This window comes from Sceloporus undulatus, chromosome 1 (assembly GCF_019175285.1).
Source record: "Sceloporus undulatus isolate JIND9_A2432 ecotype Alabama chromosome 1, SceUnd_v1.1, whole genome shotgun sequence".
NCBI lineage: Eukaryota > Metazoa > Chordata > Lepidosauria > Squamata > Phrynosomatidae > Sceloporus > Sceloporus undulatus.
The window spans coordinates 139,228,782-139,251,407 of NC_056522.1; the positions used below are offsets into that span (position 1 = coordinate 139,228,782).

Consider the following 22,626-nt stretch of genomic DNA (forward strand, 5'->3'; position numbering starts at 1 on the left):
CAGTCCTTCTTTGCCAGGACAGGGGAGCAGCCGGCTTTTCACTTTTCTCCCCAGGGAGAAAGGACCCACATTCCGAGAGAGGTGAGAGAGGTGAAGGACTCTTTCAAAGAATCAATGGCAGATACTCCTCCGCCAGAGATGTGCCTTTGCCACACTGCTTCAAGTTCTCCCCCCCCCCCCAACTGCATGCACACACAAACAGACATTGTTTCTTCTAACTTTTCTTTTGGCCTGTCCAGTGAAAGAAAGCAGAAGCAGCAGTGCAGCTCCAACCACCCAGCCAAGTCCCAGCAAAGCCCACAAAGCCTAAGCAAGGTTCTAAAAGTGGAAGCTTTTTTTGTCACTGATTCTCCACCACTGTCATGTGCTCAAACTCCTCATCCCCATCATGCTCCTAAAGGCTGCATCATGTTCCTGAAGGCTGATGGTTTCCCTTGTCTTTCTTGCACACTAATACTTTGACTGAAGCCCCCTCTGGCACCCCCTTTTCTCTCACAGACCTTCAGATCTTTCCTCCATTCCCAAAGGGGCAGTACTACCCACTTTGGAAATCACTATTCTAGAGGATTAGAAACAGGCCGAACCCTCTTGTGTCAAATGAGCTCATCTTTGTTGAGTGAACTGCTTAGACATCAGAGGGAACTATCGCCACCACTAGTCTACTGAGGGATCATTTGCCATCACTACTCTACTGACTGCAATAAATTGGAAGAAGAACCCCAAAAGAATCAGAAAAAAGTGAAAGAAAGGGAAGAGCTGAGTCATGACTGATCTAAATCTCCCCCAGCCAGGAATACAACCACTATACTAGAACAAAGTTCAAATAAGGCTAGCATACTCATGGCATGGCGGTTTAAGTATGGGACTAAGATGCTGGAGATCAGGGTTCACTTCCCCATTCAGCCACAGAAACCCACAGGGTGACCTTGGGTGAGCCACAGACTCTTAGCCCTAGAAAACCCTTTGATAAGTTCACTTTAGGGTTGTCATAAGCTGGAAATGACTTGAAGGCACACAACAACAACAACATCTTAAGCAACTCCAAGAGAGCTTTCAATCCAACACAGCTTTAGATGGCCTAGTCAGCTCTGCCACCTTGGCCACCTTGGTGATTTACTTGCACTCCAAATTAGTAATGCTTCTTTCCTATAGAAAGAGGGCATACAGTCGGCCCTTCTTATACACAGATTTTTTATACACGGATTTAAGCATACACGGTTTGAAAATGTTCCAAAAAAATATAAATTTACCTTGATTTTCCATTTTTTATAAGGGACACCATTTTGCTATGTCATTATATTCAATGGGACTTGAGCATACAAGGATTTTGTTATACCAAACCCCAGCGTATAACAAGGGTCCACTGTATGTTAATCACTGCTAATGTTTCACATTCATTTCAATGGGATCTATAAGAAATTAACTTAGGGGCTCTACAGACCACCCCAAAAGAGCGGTGTCCAGCCACTCCTTTCAGCACCAGATTGGGGCTGCAGCAACCACATGCTGCTTGCCCAATCCGGCAGTTTGCCTTTCTGAATCCCAATTTTCGTCAATGGGATAATTTCTTGAACTTTAAATAGCATCTATGGACCTTTCTTTCTTTCTTTTCTTTGGAGGAAGAAAAGGGAGAAAAACCTAAGCTTCCATTGTCCTGCATAGTTTTCCTGGGCTACTCAGCCTTCAGGTTTCTATTCACATAACAAAAATACGTACATTGATATTATGTATGCAGTGGGAATCTAAGTTATCCCTCAAGCATATGCTCTAAAATGAGTGAAGCCAAAAGGGAGATAAATGAATTACTATCCCCCCCCCCCCCCCCCTCCCTTTTTTTTTTTCTCCCTTCCTTCCTTCCTTCCTTCCTTTTCTTTTGTCTGTGATTTTGATTCTTTCTACAATGGATTTTCATGTGTTTTATTTTTATGCAGATTCCTCTATGCTCACTATTTTAATCCCTTTTTTTTTTCAAATTTCTTTTCAAGCCGTGGCACAAACTTCATTGATATCACTAAGAAAAAGGAAATGTGTGTGTTGGGAGGGGGAGGGTTTTTTTTTTCTGGGGTGGAAAGAGAACTTAAAGAAATTTGAGTATATTACAAGAATAGCCATGTTGATCCATGTTCTATAAATTTCAATCTGATGGTTCATTTTAATACTTTTTTTCTTTCTATTTTAGCTTAAATATATTGTTTTGTGTGTAAATTGAAAGGAACGTTGCATGAACCAACACTTATGCCTAAGCATTTCTTCCTTTCCTTAGGTAAGTAGCTGTTCAAAAGGTGAAAAAGCAAGTGCTGTTAAGCATTACAATTTGGCAATTTGAATTTTAGTTCTCATATATAAAGAATGTGGTAAGTTTAGATTGCCTTGGAGTGTTTTTGAGTTTATCAAGTCTTTAACTGTGGAAGCATGTCACAATTATCTTGCATATAATAATTTCTGAAATCCACTGCAGAAAAGCACATCACAAGTACTTCACACATTATTTCTAAGAGCTGGGTGTGGGCATTGAAGAGTTATAGAAGGAGCTACCTAGAAAACAGGAATACACTGGTACCCCGGGTTACGAAATTAATTCGTTCCGCCGCCGCTTTCGTAACCCGGGATACTTCGTAAGCCGAATAGCCCATAGGCGCTAATGGGGAAAAAGCCGCGGCTGTGCCGCGGCTCCATTTAAAACAGCGCCGGGGTTTTTTCGTAACCCGAAAAAACCTTCGTAAGCCGAAACAATAAATCCCTATGGGATTTTTTCGTATCCCGAAAATTTCGTAACCTGGGTATTTCGTAACCCGGGGGACCAGTGTAATCTGCAATTTCTCTATCAGAATGCAAAACAAACCAGAGAACTATCTACTGTGATTGCACATATTTTCCCCTTACAGGATAGCACTTCTTGGTCTCTTCTAAAGTCACTTATTACTTGCTGTCAAAAGCAAGCATTTGTTTACTTGAAGGAGCCTGAGTGTCCTCTTTTCAATCTAGATTCTAACAAGTTTCTTTCTTGACTTTATTAGAATTTTTTTCCCACTACCTCAGCTCCTATGGTCAGGGCAGATATAAAATGGAAGCCAACCCACTCCCTGCCCTCCCCATCCATGTCCATAGTCCATACCCCAAATTTGCCTCTGGAAAAATATATACTTTTTCATGGAAATTAAATACAGTGGTTGACTTCTGAATATACATCATGTCGTCCTACCACAATGTGCCTTCCACATTTCATTTCTGCAGATTTGTTCACTTGCATCGCCCCAATATATGCTCTACCCCACCTTAGTATTTCCATCAAATCCAGTTCATCACAATCTGAGCCCCTGTTCATTATTTTTGTTGTTGTCCAGTGCCTTCTAGTCATTTCTGACATATGGCAACCCTAAGACTAATGTATCACATGGTTTTCTTGGCAACATTTGTTCAGAGGTAGTTTGCCTTTGCCTTCCTCTGAGGTTGAGAGAGTGTGACTTTCCAAGGTCACCCAGTGTTTCCATGGCCGAACTGGGATTCAAACCTTGGTCTCCCAGAGTCCTAGACCAGCACTCAAACCACTACATTACTCTGGTTCTCTGTTTCCTATTGTTTTATTTATTTATTTTGAAATGCCTATCTCATTATGTGCATTTTAAAGGAACAAGTTCAAGATGGCTTTGCTGCCACTACTACTTTGAATTGAAAGACTGGAACATCTTCCACTGAATTGTCACTGTATAGATCCCATCCCATAAAGTCTCCCCACAGAGACAAATTAGAAGAAAAACAAGAAGGAAAATGTTTCTAATGTCGCTGCTGTAGATCAACATTTAAAGAACTGGATATTGCACTCCTGTAGGGACAGCTGGATAGGCTCAGTGATACAAACATCTTTTTATTCCTCTGTTATTTCTGATTCCCTTTCCCATTTTTCTGAAAAAGACAGTTTTTGTGATAGAAGTATAAATTAGGGAGCCCTGGAGACACATATTGTTCATCTAATCTATGGAAAGCTTAGTTCCAGTTCTAGATTGATTATACAAGATCAGAAAAAGAAATAGTTCATCTAATAACTAGCTCTATGAAAATCCAATTAACTGGGCTTTCATTAGGTTGTTGTTTATATTAAATTGCTGACATTAAAGATACACATAAAAGCAACGGGCATGAGATGGCCCTTTATGGGGAGCATCTGAGATCCCATGAAAACCAAGGAATAACTAAGTAAGCCCTCCTGATCAGAGGCAATATATAATAAGAGGTAGTAAATGGTTAAAAATGAGATATATTAAGGTAAAAACCCCTGAATGAAACAGGGTTATCCCCCATCTCCTTTGTTATTCACAATGGCAATTGGAGATGATAAATGAATAATAGGGTATAAACTAGAGAAATAAGAATTTATTTTTTTTTGTCTATTATGCTTTAATAATGATACAAGAACCTGACCAGACTATTAGTAAATTAATAGAAATATCACCATGATTTCACAGGATTTTTGGGCTTACATTTAATATACACAAAATCCGAATAAATATTTCTGAATACTAAATGGGAAGATCAAAGTAGTATCCAAAGTATTTCAAACTTAAAATTAGGGGTTAAAATATGAAAAACTTGGGGGGGGGGGTAAATTTAAAGACTAATATAAATAATGTTATGCAGGGGAATTACAATCATGTGTGGAAAAATAAATAACCAAATTTCTAGATGGTCTAGTAAGAACTGAACAATGTCAAGAATTTTAAATCTTGAATATGTGGGAGGTGGGTGGAGATAAGGGTTGAAATCAAATTAATAGTATGGAGTATAGATCTATTTTTCAACTTAAGGTAGTAAGCCACAAAAATAAAGATGAAACAATTGGTCTTTAAATTTTACAGTTTACATTTACAGTTATGGGATAAATGGTGGGAAAGATTGTTAATAGAAAATTGGAAATGGTTTCCAGCTGAATGTGTAAATAGAAATAACAATCAAGAAATAGTGAAACTATTTAAAAGGATAAAAGAAAAGGGCTATACAAAATAAGTGCTCTATACGATGAAACAGGAACCTCCATAGAGGAAAACATGTTGAATTACTTAACTGGCAGTGAATACTGGCTTCAGATAAGCGGTATTATAAAAAACATGCAAAAACGAATAAGCAGTGTTAAAGAATAAAATTACTAGAGAATATAATAAAAAGAAAATTAAACCATGAAAATGATCTAATCAATATAGTATAAAAGGCTGTGCTTGAGGTAGTACTGAAGAAGGGTTGAAGGCTTGTTGGAACAAAGATTTAATAATTACAGGAGATGAGACCAAAACATGGATTCAAGAAATAGCAAAGAATAAAAATACAAAAGTAAAAGAATAATTATTGAAACTGAAGGGTTGATAATACAGAACACCATATCAATTATCCTTTATAAATGAGAATTGTTCACTTAACTGCTGGCATGGTAGTGTATTAAAGGAACATACATCCATATGTGGGAAGACTGTCCTTTCATTCAGAAGGTTTGGAGAGTAGTTTAAAAAAAAACAAGACTGTAGGGAAAGATATACAGCTCAGTAAAGAAAATAGTGTCACACTTAATTTAAGAAAACTGAGGATGAATAAGAATGAAGAGTATGCAACAAAGCAAATATTAAAAACAACACATGGAATCATTGCCTTGGGTTGGAAATCAGTTTGGAGTAAGTCCAATCTTGAAAAATATATAGCCAAATTTTTATTATTTGATTTCCTTAAAGAAAGAAGATTGAAATATATTGGACAGGTGAAGATGGAATCTTGGACAAGTAAATGGAAAATGTTGATTGAGAAAGTCAATGCACAAGGGGGTACAGAGGAATGACCAATGTGATTTGGAATATTACCCATATTATGGAAAATGGATCATGAAGTGCTATTTGGATATACTCTATGTATAGCCATTTAAAAGGAGGATGGGAGGGAGAGTATGGGGGCAGGGGAGCAAAATAAAAATGAATCATTATATAAATGTTTGTAAAATAGTCAACAAAAACCAAAATCACACACACACACACACACACACACAATCACAGTCTGGGTGGACTGCTTCTGTCTAATAACTCACCAGTGCAGTTCTCATGTGTTTCAGTATGAGTTACTCTGATATATTCTCATGAACTTTATGTAGCTCATCATGCAGAACAATGTGTTTTATTGATAGTGCATAATTGCTTATATCATAGAAGGTAAGAATTTGTTTCTATAGTGGAGGAGAAGTAATAAAATAACAGCTTATATCTTCTGCGTGGATAAGTTTGCACCACTGCTGCCTCAGGAGGCATGCTTTGTATTGCGTTAACAATTAAACCATAACTATGTACATGGAGATTACAAATTAGTACGGTTATATGTTTTATCACTCTCTGTTTTTTGGCAATATACCAGGTATTTCCTAATATAATCTTATTTTTATGGAATGCCAGAAGTAATAATAGTAGTAGTAGTAGTAGTAGTAGTAGTTCAGGTAGTTTAGTTATTTTTATGGACTACATTCCCTATGCTGATAAAGATGTGTCCCTTCTGGGAGAAAGGCAGCATACAAATGAAATAAATAAATAAATAAATAAATAAATAAAGATCTTTGTTGCTGAACTGTGTAGTAATTTCTTAATTTTCATTACGGTATCTTTGAAGAGACCTTCTAATTGATTTTATTAACATACTAAAGATAGAGTGATTGGATGGGTCTGCATATGGCTTGCTGCAATTAGCAACTGTAATTTGCTTGTGCAATACATGGATCCTGGGGAAAAAGTAACACTCACAGCAAAACATCTTGTTAAAAGATTCCAATATGTTCTTCTTTCCATATTCCATTATAGCAACTTCATTTAATATTACTATGAAGAAAGGAAAAAAACAATACGCCAGTGTTTAGAATGGTAGTTTAGATCTAGGTGTTTGAGATGCAGGAACTGAAACATCATGCAGCTGGATTCTTCAGGAAAATAAGCAAACCATTCTGAGAAGATAATTACTGTATATTACTGTATATACTCATGGATAAGTCATATTCTAGTCAGAAAATTACTCAAAAAACCTGGGTTGCCATATTCATGGGTCAATGTAAGTACTGTCTCTTAACTCTTATTAAAGATGGAATCATCCCCTTCTCTTGACCTGTGGATAAGAACTCAGGTTTTGGGAGTTAATTTTTTGACTAAAATTTCTAAAGGTATACATGAGTGTATATACACTAACGATTTCATCAGAAGACATCCAGTGCTCCATTTCCTTGTCACTTCTTGTTTCCCAGGGTTATCCTCTAAAAAGATTATCACACCAGTGCTTACCGTCTCTGAATCGCTGCGGACAAGTTAAGGAAGTGCGCGTGTGTGAACGCGTGGGAATTATCGGCTCCCCTCCAGTGTCACTGAATCATTCTGGAAGAGGGAATTTCCTCTGAACGCAAAGTTTCTGTTAAGAAGAAATTCCCTCTCCCTGAACGATTCAGTGATGCTAGAGGGAGCCGATGATTCCCTGATGATGAGGAAGCGTGCCAGGCATTCACACATGTGCGCTTCCTTAACTTCCTTAACTTTTCAGCAGTGATTCAAAGACAGTAAGCACTGGTGTGATAATATTTTATATGTGTGGGTTCCATAGAACTGCCATAGAAGATTTTCATACCAGCGCTGAAGATTTTCATACCAGTTGCTGAAACATTGAGAAAGTGCGTGTTTGTGAAAGTCTGGCACGCTTCCTCAACATCAGGGAATCATCAGCTCCTCTCCAGCATCACTGAATTATTCGGGGAGAGGGAATTTCCTCTGAACTGAAACTTTGCGTTCAGAGGAAATTCCCTCTCGCCAAATGATTCAGTGATGCTGGAAAGGAACCAACGATTCCCTGACATTGAGGAAGCATGCCAGGCTTTCACACAAGCACACTTCTTCAACTTTTCAGCAACGATTTACCAGTGCTTACCCCATGGTAAGTGCTGGTGTGATAATCTTCATAGATAATGTAGTTACAGAACTGTTGATGGAACTTTGCTCTCTGAATTGTCCATACTGTCACTTTTTAATGTCAGTTAAGTGAGAGAGCTACAGTATATAATCATCTATAAGTCAAGAAATTTATTCCCAAAAATTGAGCCCAAAATCTTGGGTCGACTTATATACGGGTCAATATGGTAATTCTGATGGTGGCAGCTCATTCAGAGACAAACACACACACACATGGACCTTCCTCCCCACTTTCTCTCCGTGCTTTGGAATGGGCTACTGGAAGCAGAGAGTGTGCAGGATGATTTTTGTTTCTTTGGGAGCAACAGCTGATCCAGTCGCAAACACACACACACACCTTCCTCCCCATTTTTCCTAGCTCAACACGCACGCGCACACACATTTTCTCTCCCTGCCTGCCTTAGCTCCTTTTACATTTGGCTTTCCCCCAACTGATTCGTCACTTCCACCTCCTCCTCACCTTCTGTGAAAAGACAAGCCAGGCACTTCAGATAACTGTGCACAGGCCAGCAGTATAGAACTTCCATTCTGAGAGAGTCTACTGTATATGTAGGTTTCTTGGCACAATTGAAGGGGCAGAGGGTTCCTGTGACTTTTTTCCTCCAAGGAAAAAATTGCTGCAACCAGGGCTCTTTGCTGCTTTTTCACTATGGCAGAGAAACAGCCTCTGTCCACTGCTGGGGAAATGCTGAAGAGCCACCATGGACCTGAGGAGCATCAAAGTTTTACCCTCGACATATCCATGGGGTCATACCAAAATCCATCACTCTGACCCCAAAACCTGCCCTCAACACATGCACTCAAAACCGCTTTGATTGTGTGGAAGAGCGGTATATAAATAAACAGTTATTATTATTATTATTATTATTATTATTATTATTATTATTATTATTATTATTATTATTGACTTGGAGTTGAGTATATACGGTACTTTGGCAATCCTCATAGATGATCTGTCTTACAATGATGATCTGGGCACAAGATATCAAGTGTGAATTAGTGGCACCTAACACTGATTCTTTATGTTATTAACTAGAGGAAGTAGCTGGCTTTGCAAGGATTTGGAGAAAGTGCCACAAATGTTGTTCTGAAAAATTCCATCAGGTTTAGAGGATATGTGGTTGGAAAGCACAATAAGGGATAAAGGGATAATAACTTAGCTGAAGAGCATCATAAACCTTAGCAACCCATGTCCACCATGTTATATAGCCTAAGAAGCATTACTGAAGCAATCCAGTTTCACGGGGAAGGAGGGGGGATCTTGCCTTGTTAGCTTTTGCTAGTCATAATTCATAATTCAACTCTGGGTGGCCAGCAATGCAACCAATTCAACTCTGGTAAATTATTACAAACAATGGCTGCATCTCATAACATAAACACAGACATAATTATATTTTTAGTGGTCTAATCTTCCAACTCATGAAGCATTTCAAAATTTATTCCAGGATTTTTGCCTCTTTTCTTTTTCCAGCTACTAGAACCAGGTAGTTGATTTTTCAAGAAAAGTTGCTGTGAGTGACTTTCTCAAGACTTTTTGACAGTCATAATCATATGTTTAATCATAGCTAATTAAACTGGAGGGTATTCCAGGTTAGTGTAGTGAAGTGCATGTGGCTGGACCAGTTTAATTTCAAGGATTTAAATCAAGGTGTGAAGGTTGTACACCACAACTCAAAGTAGAGAGACTAAATTTGAGTGACAGAGCACATCATTTGCAACTATAACATACTATGTTACATTTTGGACACTTACATTTAGGGGATATGGGGTAGCAGACCTAGGGAATTTCTGAATCTCAGGAGAGTTTGAAAGCTTTGTAAAACATTTTATCTGAAAAACATATAGTCATATATGTATAGTCATATATGGTCATGTAGCAAATCCAATACCATCTAAACAATGATACCTTTATGGGGACAACCAAAATGCACAATTACATGTTGCAAGCTTTCAAAGTCACACTGGTTTCTTCATCAGGCAAACAGGAGAAATAAACTGAAGATGTTAGTCACAGGCCTGCATCTTCTCTTTCTGGTCTTATTTCAGATGGTAGGGAGGGCTATCTGTAGGCTGGAGCCTCCCCCTTTGGCCATGTGGTCACTGGTAGATTTTCAAAATCAAAGAAATTTAATGTCCATTTGCAATTCAAAGATGTTTCCCTGGAATCCAGGATGTCTCCTTCCTTTGTGAAACCACAGGCTGTGTGGGGAGGTGCCAACCTGCAGATAGCCCTCCCTACCATCTGAACTAAGTCCAGAACCAAAAAATGCAGGCCTATGAGTAACATCTTCAATTTCTTTCTCCTCTTTGCCTAATGAAGAAGCCAGTGTGACTTTGAAAGCTTGCACCATTTAATTGTGCATTTTGATTTTCCTAATAAGGTATCAGTGTTCAGATGTCATTTTATCTGAACTTAAAGTGAGATGAGTGAAAATACCATGAATAACAATCCTGCTTCGAAATCACCTTCCATTTGTCCTCCTCCTCTTCCTGATTGTCTTTCTTTTTTTCTGGGTGGGTAACTCTGATTATTCTCTAATGTGTAACAGACACCTATAAACAATGGACCACTAGCAGGAATGAAGTTATGAGACATAAATGGGTAACAGCTTGGTTACTTACACAGATCTTCAGAGAGTAAACACCTTGCTTACAAACTATTAATGTGGCCCCTAAAATGCAATTGAGAACTAGAAGCAACCCTATCCCATTGTCAGGTCTGGCCCAAATAATGTTGTTGTCTGCGGCAAAGCAGAACATGGTGCCCCTCGTGTGCTCAAAGCAAGTGGACAAATGCCCATAACCAGGCAATTTATTTTGACATCTGAAGCAGGAAATCTCACAAGTGCTTATCTTCACATTCATAAGGTATAACATATTCACAGTACAGTAATAACAATTTGAATTATTAATAATTTGCTCCTTCCCTCTCTGCTTAATGATAGGGCTACCTTTCCTGTGGTGAGGGATTCCATCCTGTTTCTGAACAGGGATGCGTTTCTTCACCAGTTTCCTTCCTGAAGAACAAGTAATTTTAGAAATGTTCCTCTTGCTGTGAGAATGCCTTCATAAACTGCACAATTTTCAAAGACTGGGGCCTGTTACAGACTGCCAAAATAAAGCTGCTTTGGGTCTCTTTGGAGGTATGCTGTTTAAATGATGCATGCAGCCTAAGAATCCGGAAGCTGCACCAAAAGCTGCACTCCAGTGCTTAGGAATGGAGTGTGGCTTTGGTGCGACCTCTGGACTCTTAGGACCCATGCATCATTTAAATAGCATACCTCCAAAGAGACCCGAAGCAGCTTTATTTTGGCAGTCTGTAACAGGCCTATGATCAGTTCCAGACATTCTGCACACAATTCACTCATTTGTGTGTGTGCAGAAAACACTTTCTACACAGGAAATATTCCACCCATAAATATTATTTTCTGTGCAGAAACTACTGCTTTTTGTGCAGAAAATGTTATACTTGGGGTCTTATTTTGCACAACATTTGCACATTTTTTAAACTCAGAAGACAGCATTTTCTCAAGAAAAAAAGTTTTCTGAATATAATTTTGCATAAAATAAGCCCAGAATTGTGAAGATTCTCATCTATCTATGATTCTTTTCATCAGGAAACACTCTTAAGAAACACTTTTTAGAAACCATTTTACAAATATTTTTGGATATCCCTAGTTCTGGGCGGCCAGTCTGCTGACTCTGAGTCATTACCACATGGAACAGTGTGTGTGTATAAGGGATGCATTTTAGGGCTAATTGTGAGATGAGCTCTTTGCTTCACAATTACAGTGAAAGCCACTGGCTAATCTTATTAAAACAGTGGATTGCTCCCCACAAAAGAAAAACACTCTAGAGGGAAGAGGAAAGCTAACCTTGGCCCTGTACATACCAGCCATTAAGGCCGGCGTGGGGTGGAGTCAGGGCTTAGCGTCCTCACGATGCACCCTTTTCAGGGCATAAAAAAGAGCTGCTTTTTGCAAATCCTTTTTGCACAGTCGAAAGGCCAGATTGGGGCTGTGGCATAAGGTTGCCGCGGCCCTGATCCAGCTTGGAAAGGGGCAGCATCCTGCTGCCCCATAGAGGCTCTATGTACAGCCCCCTTGTCAGTCGTCCTGTGTTCATCTTCTCATTTCTTTTTGTTGTTATGTTCCTTCATGTCAGCTCTGACTTATAGCAACCCTATGATAGAGGTTTCTTGGCAAGACTAAGGGGCTCTTTCAGACCGGCCATTAAGGCAGACTTGGGGCATCGTGTCCATATGATGCATGTCATGGCTCCACCACAGGGTCTTGTAACACCATGTGCTGCACTGCAGGTTGTATGGTGTCATGGTGTTCCTGCGGCACAGCATCTGCATGATGCAGCCCCAAAGGAGCACTGTACAGCTGCGCTGCTGCGGCTCCTTTTTGCGCCCCAGAAATGCTGGATCAGGGCCGTGGCATGCGGTTGCCACAGCTCTGATCTGGTATAAATGGAGGCACCTGCAGGCCGCTCCTTAGGGGTGGTCTGCACAGCCCCTAATTCAGAGGATTGCCATTGTCTTCCTATTAGGCTAAGAGAGTCTCCCAAGTCCTAAATAAATGCATATGCAGCAGAGCCCTCCTTTCCATTACTATAGGGAGTTAGGGTAAAATTAAGTCAGCCAGAAGCATTATTCCAAAGCTTCAGATGGTCAGTATGATGACATAACTGTATGTCTAACAGCTGGTTCTCTAGCTTTTTGAACCTATTTTAGATAACATTTTTCATATCTTAACAAAATCCAAAAGACGTCAGCAGTATTATGGAAAACTGAAGCATGTGGGTGTTAAATAACCACAGTGCTTTAATGATGACCTGACATCCTTCAGTACTTGATGAGGTCAGGTTGTAACTTGGTATTTATAATTGCTCTGTTATTGCCACTGAATTTAGCTTCCAAGACTTTTTAGACTAAGTGTGCAGTCAAAAGGAAGGGGGCAAGTAAATGAAGGTTTATTTAGCTTTTTAAGAGATTTAGGAATGTGCTTTAGTTGGTTGTCCTCCCAAATCTGAATTTGGGATAATTTATTCATTAGCTGGAGAACACTGTAATTTGAATGCACCATTACAGGAAGGCAGATATTGCAAAATTCTCTATCTGGCATTTTCCAGTGATTCTGCCTCCAGTGTATGCTTCATTTATATAGATGGTGATTATGTTTTATTGATTCAAATACTTAAAAATGCATGACATTGGGTTTACATAATGGGAAAATTAAGCATGCATTTTAATAGAATATCTTATTTTTCAGGTGATTAGGAGTGGCATTCAGCAGTAAGTAAGCTGTAAACTTTTGAGTGAGGGTAATAAAAATAAGATGCTGGCCAGTGACCATTGGAGTACTGTTCTATCAAAACTACACTAGTGTAGGAGTTGGAAGGGGGTGATGGAAGGGGAAATGACCATAGACACTGTGACTGACTGTATTTTCTTCTCTTTTGTAATGTTAAAAACCCAATAATGTCTGGTTCTTTTTTTTCCCTTTTGTTTTTAATGCAAATAGTATTCTTTCTAACCCTGGAGTTATTTCACCCTTTAACTGTATTTGATTCCCACTGTGCCAAATATTCCTGGTGTTCAGTTTTTAGTGTGCAAATGGCTGTCTCAGGGCAATTGTTTCCACACAAAGATATGCAAATGCCAGATATTGCAATGAAGTGTGCTTGCTTTGAACAGGCAATGTCTTGTTTGGATGTCATAGTGCTTGAGTTACTTTTTGCTCAGGCTACTTTGGAGGTTTCTAATGCACTTCATACTGTGTTCCACTTTCTTCAGTATCTAATATGCTTTGCAAGCAGTGGTAAGGAAAAATGATGTTTGTTTATTAGAGGGGTACAGAATCTTTGGCTTTCCAGGTGCTGCTGTACTACAACATCTCATTATTGGTTCTGCTAGTGCTAATGGGAACTGGAGCCCAACAACACATAGAGGGCCTCAGGATCCCTATAATGAACAAATATTTGAGACACAGAGCACAGTTTGAGGGATGGGAGGTACATGGGCCATGTGTAGTTCTATGCAGAGTGTTATGTGTGTGGTTGGGCAGGGATGCAGAGAGAGTTATGGGGAGGACTGGCTCTCCCATTAGCCAGAGGTGCTTCAGGTGGTAGATGATGAAGGCATGGTGACAAGCCCTCACCATTTCTTCCTTAGTCTCCTTAGGTAGATTGTTGTGTGCCTCCTGTTAGTTTGATTCCTCTAGGTATGGTGAAGGACAATGTATGTTTTTCATCAGTCAGTCCACTGCGGTTTTATAGATCTGCATCTAGACATAGATATGGATATGGAATGGAGGTTGCCATCTTTGACTCAGGAACCAAAATGCCTACAGGCCCCAAAAAGAGTAAAAGTGAACACTAGGAACTCCTACAGTGCTACATACTCTTGCTTAACCCACTATCAATTGCACGTCCAGATTAATATTTCTCCCATGGTACTTCATAGAAACAATCTGTCTCTAGCCCCACACTAAAGTGAGGTTGTGGTCCTCCAAATGTTTGACACTTCAGCTCCCCAAAATGCTGGACATTGGCCATGCTACCTGGTGCCTCTGGGACTTGAAATCCAAAACATCTGGAGGACCAAAGACTGAGAAGTCTGAGAAGTAAGAGTTGAGTGTAACACCTCTTTGGTTTTACATTTGATTGCCCAAAGTCTATGTTTCTGCCCAGCTATATTTTGTACTGCATCTGTAAGATCTTTCTAAACCCCATTCTGATATGAATGACACTCACAACACTTGTATGTCTCCTGCTCTTCCATTAAAATCCCATTTCAAAATGTGTACAGGACCCTTCTTAGAATTTCCACAGGACTCTACCACTTCAACGGCCAACACTCAATGCTATGGAGTTCTGGGGTTCGTAGTTTTGTCAATATTTGAGAAACAGAGCACAGTTTGAGGGATGGCATCACAACAAACTACAGATCCCTGGCTTCCATAGTATTGAGTCTTGGGAATTAAAGTGGTGCCAAACTGCTTTATTTCTGCAGAATTGCAGAAGCTTCTGTGAAGTGGACTGGCCATTTCTGAATGGGAAAAGATTTTATTTACAGAGATTTCTGAAATGTAACTGGAGGGGGGGGGCAGAATTTAAGCATGCCTCCATTTAAACAGGGACTTGTGAACATGTGACTCTCCTGATGTTTTGAACTGAAGTTCCTATTAGCCTGCTAGCCAGCATAACCAATGGTGAAGGGTCGAGGGCAGTGCAATGCAGCATGGAGGGTTTGTTCACCGAGCAAAGAACTAGATATTATTACCATGTACTGCTCCGATGAAGCAGCTTTCTATGAATCATCAAAGGTTTTTATTCACAATGCAGAATATCCCTTTTAAAATCAACAGTCTGTCTAGTCAGTATACCTATCTATCAGTTACAAGTGGCACTAACTGAAAAAGCTGGAAACATTAATCAACTCTTCACTTTACCCAGACTGGATTCATTGGAAGTCATTGTTGTAATGAGAACAACTAGTTCTATTATGAGAGTTTATGTTTTCCAGGGTTGCTAAGGTTGCAGACAACAAGCATTTTTCAAGCTCTGTCCTATAATGACAAGGAACTGTGAGAATAAAAAGGAACTTTCTGGTTAACATAGTGGCTTGAGTAATTTATTATTTGATGAAATGTAACAGCTGCTTCCCAGAAACAATTCTTCTTCCCCACTGGTTGAGGAATAATCACAGGAAGTTGTTCAATCAAAAAAGGTCATTTCTGCCTTCCAGGAAAATGTTTTCCAAATTAATAGTAGCTGTAGCTGAAACTAAATGAAAACTTTTCATCAGCCTTAAGACATTTTGCAATTTGTTAAATGTGGTATATATCAAATGGCTGAACTTTCATTTTAATACGGTTCAAAATTCTTCTTGTGATTGCTTCTGTGTCCATTGCATAGATCTTTAAAAGAGCAGAAGGATAGAAATCCAGTTATATTGATTTACTCTGTGTGGCAAACTGGCCATTAATAGAGCATACTTATAATCAGTTTTATCGGCCATCTATCTATGAATCTAATTATGTTGTGTTACATATGGAGGCACAAGGAGATACAGATGCAGATAGACATATTTCATTATATTTGAGCTATGCTATTCCATCATGTGACATTGAAAAATGCCCCCCCTGAACATACATAAAAAGAAAGGGCCCATTGTAGCAAACCTGCCAATACTTTATCCCTGCCCAAGCGGCTGACTCAGCCAGGCACTCTGCAGGTCGGGAAGGAGATCTTGCAATCTCTGCATTATGTAACTTTTGTGAGATCTCACAGCTGTTGTACTTTCACAAGACCAGTTAGTCTCACAAGTTTGGGTAATTTCATGAAATGGCCTCGTCTCACAAGATTTGATCAGGCTGTATATTGGCCTGCTCAGCCAAACCAAGCTTTTTCTGGCTCCTAGCTTTCAAGCAGGGGAGACCTTCATCAATGTCAGTGAGATAGGGGGCTAGGAACAACTGGTGGGAAGGGCTTTCTTTCATCAGTTCCCTTCATCCATTTTCTCGGGAACATGGCAGTGGTTTAGCTTCCTGTGCTGGATGGAAGTGGATCAGGCCTCATCTTATTTGCAATTTTAGGGGATAGGTGGGGCAGGACTCCAGAAAAGAACAACCATGTCACATTGCTGGGCCAGGTCTCCCCCCCCCCCCAGCCCTTTCTGTCTGCCCCTTAAACTTTTATCCCTGTGCTTTTCCCTTCTCTTTCCCCATTGTCTCTCTCATCATCTCTTCCCTCCCCAATCCCCCCTCCAGTTAGTTGATTTAATAGTCAGATACCTTTGTTGTGCTCCTCCATTTCATTATCAATTCAATTTTTTCCATCTCCCTCCCCCTCCTGGCCTGGTTTTGCATCATGTGTGAATGTGTTTGGGGAGAAAGCTAGCAAAAACAGGAGTCTGGGATGATTAATTTTGGGGCTTTTACTTCTCGGTTTAATAGAGCTTAAAATGTTGTTGCTGTTGTTTTAAAAAAGCAGTACATTTCGCATTACTCAAACGCCCTGGTTGCTATTTATCACTTTTAACAACACCACATTGTTCTAGCATGATACACACACACATACACACACACAATATGCATGTAGAAAAATGTCCAAAACATTGCCCCAAATTTCCCCATTACCTCCACACTCTGGAAAGACACAAGATAGCTGTCTACAAGCACATCTATAATTAACAAAATATAAAATATATACTGAAGTCAGTCATATACATTCTTCTTTCATTCACAACTCTCTTTCTCATACATTATTCTTCATGGATCATTCCTCATAGATTATTTCAAGTGGGAAGAGAATAGATTTCCAAATGAACCAACAGCAATATGGAATGGAAGAGCGCCAGGAGATCTGCAAGGCTGTATGATAAGCTCCAGGCAAGGTAAGACTACCTCAGTACAATTGTATTGTAACAGTGTTGTGTGACAAATTCCAAAATTTAAAGTTATTTCTCAGTTTTGTTCCCTCTTTGCTTTCTTTTCTGCTTCCCCACAGTTAAAGTCCTTTGATTCTTCCTTCTTAACATCTAAATTGAACATTTCACCTTCTATGTATCATTTCTGTGGATTATCGTTTTTAGCTCATTCCATTTATAATGCCCTCACTCATCTGATGCAATTAGCTCTCTTTCTCTGGGACTTTAAAAAGCAATTGTAGAAGAAACACACTAGAAAACTATTGCATAGCAAGGAAATAGGACAGCATGCAACAATTAATTCTTTATGCCTGCGTCTCATTAAGATATTGAACATGTGGTTCCTTGCAAGAGGCATCTCACTTAGAGTGTTGTTGGGTGCCTTCAAGTTGTTTCCAGTTTATTCCAACCCTAGGGCAAACCTGTCATGGTGCTTTTGTTTTGTTTTGGCAAGATTGGCTCAGAAGGGTTTTGTCTTTGCCTTCCTCTGAGGCTGAGATAGTGTGACTTGCCCAAGATTACTCAGTGGGTTTCCATGGCTGAGTGAGGATTTGAATCTAGAGTTATAGGCAGGAAGTTAATTACTTCAAAATCAAGATAGTACAACCTTGGAATACCTCTCTGTATTGGCCATTTGCTGAAACTATCTCTGGGTGGTAGAAAAATTCATATGTATTGACAAGGCCCAAAAACATGTCCATTACAACAGGTATAATTAAATATGTGGTTCCTGAAAAGTACATGTAGCATCAGGTGTGTTTCCAAGGTTTCGCCCAGCTTGGACTACAACATAGGCCTCCACACAGGAATGTGAAGGTGTTCTGTGTTGGCCATCATCTTGAAGTCTCTCTGCTAACATTCACCCAAGGCCCTTGACAATTGTGAACAGGCAGATAAGAAGATTTTGTTATATCTTTTAGAAGATTTTGTTCTCTCTCTTTATATAATAATTTCTTGCCATTTAATACAATCTTCAGCTACTAACTTGCTTGTGTGCTTATTGCTTTCATATCCTTTAAAGAATTTGTGCCTCTTGGCAAGACAGAAACTTAAAATTTGTTTGTTTTGATTATGATATATACTTTCATGTACTGTCTTTTTATTTTCTTCTCTTCCCCTTAGATATTCTCATTTAATTAAACTATAAACTATTGTCCTGGAGCATCTATTTTTAACATTTTTGAGGCCAAGCACCTTGGTGGGTTGTTTTTTAAAGCTTCCCAGCTATCCACAACCTTCTGCATTATAACAAGCTTTCTGGTCCCCAATTTTGTTTTTGGGGAGCATTAGGTAAGCATTTTAGCACAGGTGCTACCAAGAGAAGGACAGAAACCCCTTTGTATTATCTCATAACCTTGAAATTTTTATGTGGTTCATAACATCTGCTTCAATAAACAGCAGCTGGCTAATAACTTGCCAAAATATCAGCAGAACAAAAGAGATGTGAATCATTGAACTCTACCAATTACATGCTCAAAAGGCTCCATCAGAATCAAAGCTCTCTGTATGGGAGTTCAATGAAAGAAATGCATTCAGCACTCTTTTGATAAAATGAAACAGTATAAATGAAGTTTTAAAAAAGATGGTACCATTATCTGTCTTGGTAATGGTAGGCAAGTTGTCACTGAAAAAACATTTGTGATCAGGTTTTTGAAGCTATGGCTGGAAGCCCAAGAAGTGGGTGACCAGTTCTGCACATCCAGCTGGGCTTTAGTTGGGTTGCTCAGAATACCAGATTACTGGAAAAGTTACATGTTGGATTCCAGCTCAGAGAATGTCCCTAGCCACCCATTGCCACTGGCCATGAGGTTAGGGCTGGAGAACCTATGCCAATTGCCATACTGAGTGAGAGATTCGAGTAGTTGTAAATCAAAAAGGTAACATTTTCAAACTCTGCAAAAGCAACTTGCCCATCCCCCCATGCACCCCAAAAAATTCTTATAGAATCTCTTGGGAGTTTAGATGAAAAAGTCTGTAATAAGTCCATCTTTTCCATAGGGATGACTTTGCACAAAAACAAAGAAACAAACAAAACCAAAAACCAAAGAGTCTTGAAGCTCCTTAAAAACTAACAGTTTCTATAATGGCACCAGCTTTCATGAACCAGAATCCACTTCATCAGATGTATGGTTATGTGAATGTAAGCTCTTGGTCAAATCTAAGGTACTTCTTCACATAGGTCTGTTTTTGGACAAGATGTAGGACTATGACTGCCCATCAGCAATGGCAGCCATTTTGATGTATGGTATAATAATAATAACAATAATAATAGAGCTATATCTTCCCGCCTCTCCCAATTGGATCGAGGTGGAATCACAGCAGAGTTTAAAAATACAATTAAAACATTACAATATTATTACCACACAAGTTAAAACCACAGTTAAAAACATAAAATCAGCAATGATGGGTTCAGATGCTTACTAGTTTGGAAGGTGATCAAAATAAAGAAATAGGATAGGCCACCTTCCCATAACAATTCCAAGACTTCATCCAATTAAATTGAATGAAACCTCTCAGAATATTTAACACTTATGACTAGACATTCATGTCAAGGGAAAACCTTTGCCTTTACTTTTGCACTAGGGAGGACAGGATGATCTTTAGACTTCAGATAATATCAGTCTCCATATCAAGCCCTAGCAAATCCAGCCAATGGTGAGGCATGACAGAAAGGCTAAACACTAGTCTCTAGAGGGCTAAACATTATCCTCCTCTGCATTAGAGCCCCAGTCTGCACCTATTTCACCAAAACAACAGTTGGGGGAATGGATTCTCCCCACCGAAAAGAAGGAATTATGTTCAGACAAGGCAAAAATGTCTGCAATGGTTCACAAGAACAAGCTGGAAACTTTAGCTAGGTAGCATAGTATCAACCCCTTCCAGCAGTTGTATCATATTCCCCTTCCAACGGTTGCACCATATTCCCTTTCCAAGGGGTTTTTATCATAGTCAGACAGTTGGTGGGCATACAATTAACTATCTACTGTGTCATTCTGAAGGCAGATGTCTGGGCATCTGCCAAAGGTGCACTACCTCTTGGTGTCAAGGGTACACTACAGCACACCTTTCCTCCCACAAAGAGAAGGAAAAGGGAAATACAACATCCATCACTTTCCATGTGACATCATTCCCCTCCCTCCAAAAATAATCGGAGACAAAGGGAAAAGATGATATTGCTGCTGCTGTTCACAGTACACTACAATTGGTTAATCCAGTCAAATTGATTTAATTCAATACTATTGATTAGTTACAGTTCACAGCACAGCTGCTGACATGTTTTTCAGCAGATTCTCTAATAGGGATGGGCAGATCATTCCTTTAGACTTCCTCTTTTTTCCCTTTTCCCTCTCTATGCTGCTTCAGTTCAGATGTTTTTATGTGAAATTAACATATAGTCTACTTGATGCATTAATGCATGTATGGCCCTAAAGCCTGTTTATGCATATTTTGCAAATGTGTGCAGTGCTCTCTGCATGTTTTGCAAATGTGAACCTGTTGTCAAATGGTCTGCATGCTTCTGTGTTTGTGTACATCAAGATTTGTATCACAGTACAATACCTGTACATTGTGCTGATTTCCCTGTTCCCAGTCTGGGTGATGCAAATTGGGCAAATCTATGAAGTGGGGTTTTTTAATTACACATTTCTCTCAATTTCTGCTCTCTTTCCCACTGCTTTTGTGCATGTAGCTGCATACTTTCATGCCTACATCCAGTACCAGATATCTGTAATCCAATGTTCTTTGGTTATACCTCTGTGTACAGTATATATAACAATGAATTCATTAGATTTATAGTCATGTCACAGATCACCTTAGTTATTCAGATTTAAGCATTGTTTTGTGGACAAAATAGCATCATGGAATTGTTCAACACTATTGTTCAATACTATTGCATTTAGTTTGTTGGTGTGTTTTTAAAGGTGCCATTTGTGGATGAAACACCTATCCTCTAACAATGTGCCCCAATATCCCTAAAATAAGACAAGACACAGAAGCTTATAGGTCAGTTAATGTAATTGGTAGCAGTTGAGAAACAGGGGGAAATTGTCAACAGCAAGTTTCAAGCTGCTAGTCCAAAGTTCAGGAAGACCACTGAAAAGAGCAGCTGTCAAAATAAAGAGAAATGTTTCACAAGAACTTCAGTCTAATTAGTTGCGCATCATCTTTACACAGTCACCCAACAGGGGCAAAGAAAGCACAAACCTGTGCTTTCAGATGACAGTTCTGGAATTGTTACCAATTCTTGGAAGATGCTCAAATATTTTACCGTTTGGCAAATATGAAGTACACATGTATGTATTCTTTTACTGGATTTTATTGGATTTTGGGGGGATTTGTCATAGCTTTTTGTCAAATATAATAAACAATTGATTGACTGACACACAGACTCCTTCTCTGTAACAGCCTCATAGCTGTTATGAATTCCAAACTCACCAGTTGATCTTGACATGAGTTTCTGTATCACGCTTTGTTTGCAGGAAACACTGCGTGAGCTTACAAAATCACAGAATTATATTCTCAGAACTATGGAATGTCCTGATTTCCCCTTTCTTTTTGTAAATGGTTGTATAATTAATTTAATTTTATTGTGCTATATTGAGAAAGTTCTTGATACATATTTCCCCATACACTGATCAAAATGAACTTCACAGAACATTTATTCTCATTGCCATATGGCTGCTTTCATCCACCTATGAAAGGCATGGGCTCCTTAATCTTCCAAAGTTTTACTGAGCAGTTTTAAATTCACAGAGGTCCATCTGTGTTGTTATTGAGATTTTTTTTTAAATGTATATTTCAGTACAACATAAGAAAAATGATGGTATGAACTGAATGAAAATTGAACAAGCCTTAGAAGCTCCAGGTATGGGCAGCTCCAGATAAAACTTATACAGCTATTTTGAGGAGCTTTCCTCAGGGCATATCTACTACAAACATAATGGTTTTTATTTCAGTTTAACTGTTATGGTTTCTCTCATAAATCCTGGGAATGGAGTTTTACAAGTGTTTTGAGAATTTCATCTTAGAGATCCCTAGTGAGCTCTCAGAACTATATTTATCAGAATGTCCTGGGGTACAGAATGATGAAAAGGTTTAAGATAGATAGATAGATAAATAGATGATAGGGGGGCAAATTAGCTTACTTGCTAATTAGCTTACTTGCTGTTCACCGCTATGATCTTTGGAATAGCGGTATATAAATAAAACAAATTATTATTATTAATT

The 22,626-nt window shown here is 39.1% G+C and overlaps 1 long non-coding RNA gene across 2 annotated transcripts in view; it reads left to right on the plus strand.

Annotated features, from left to right (window-relative positions):
- Positions 1–21,776, plus strand: part of LOC121919285 — a 117,242-nt gene extending 95,466 nt beyond the window's left edge. The window contains exons 1-3 of one of the 2 annotated variants that reach the window (XR_006101431.1): positions 2,178–2,263; positions 17,263–17,367; positions 21,321–21,776. This is a non-coding gene — a long non-coding RNA (uncharacterized LOC121919285). Of the gene's footprint in view, positions 1–2,177; positions 2,264–17,262; positions 17,368–21,320 lie in introns of those variants that run through there. The other variant, XR_006101430.1, reaches the window with a different exon arrangement.
- The last annotated feature ends 850 nt before the right edge of the window (positions 21,777–22,626 follow it).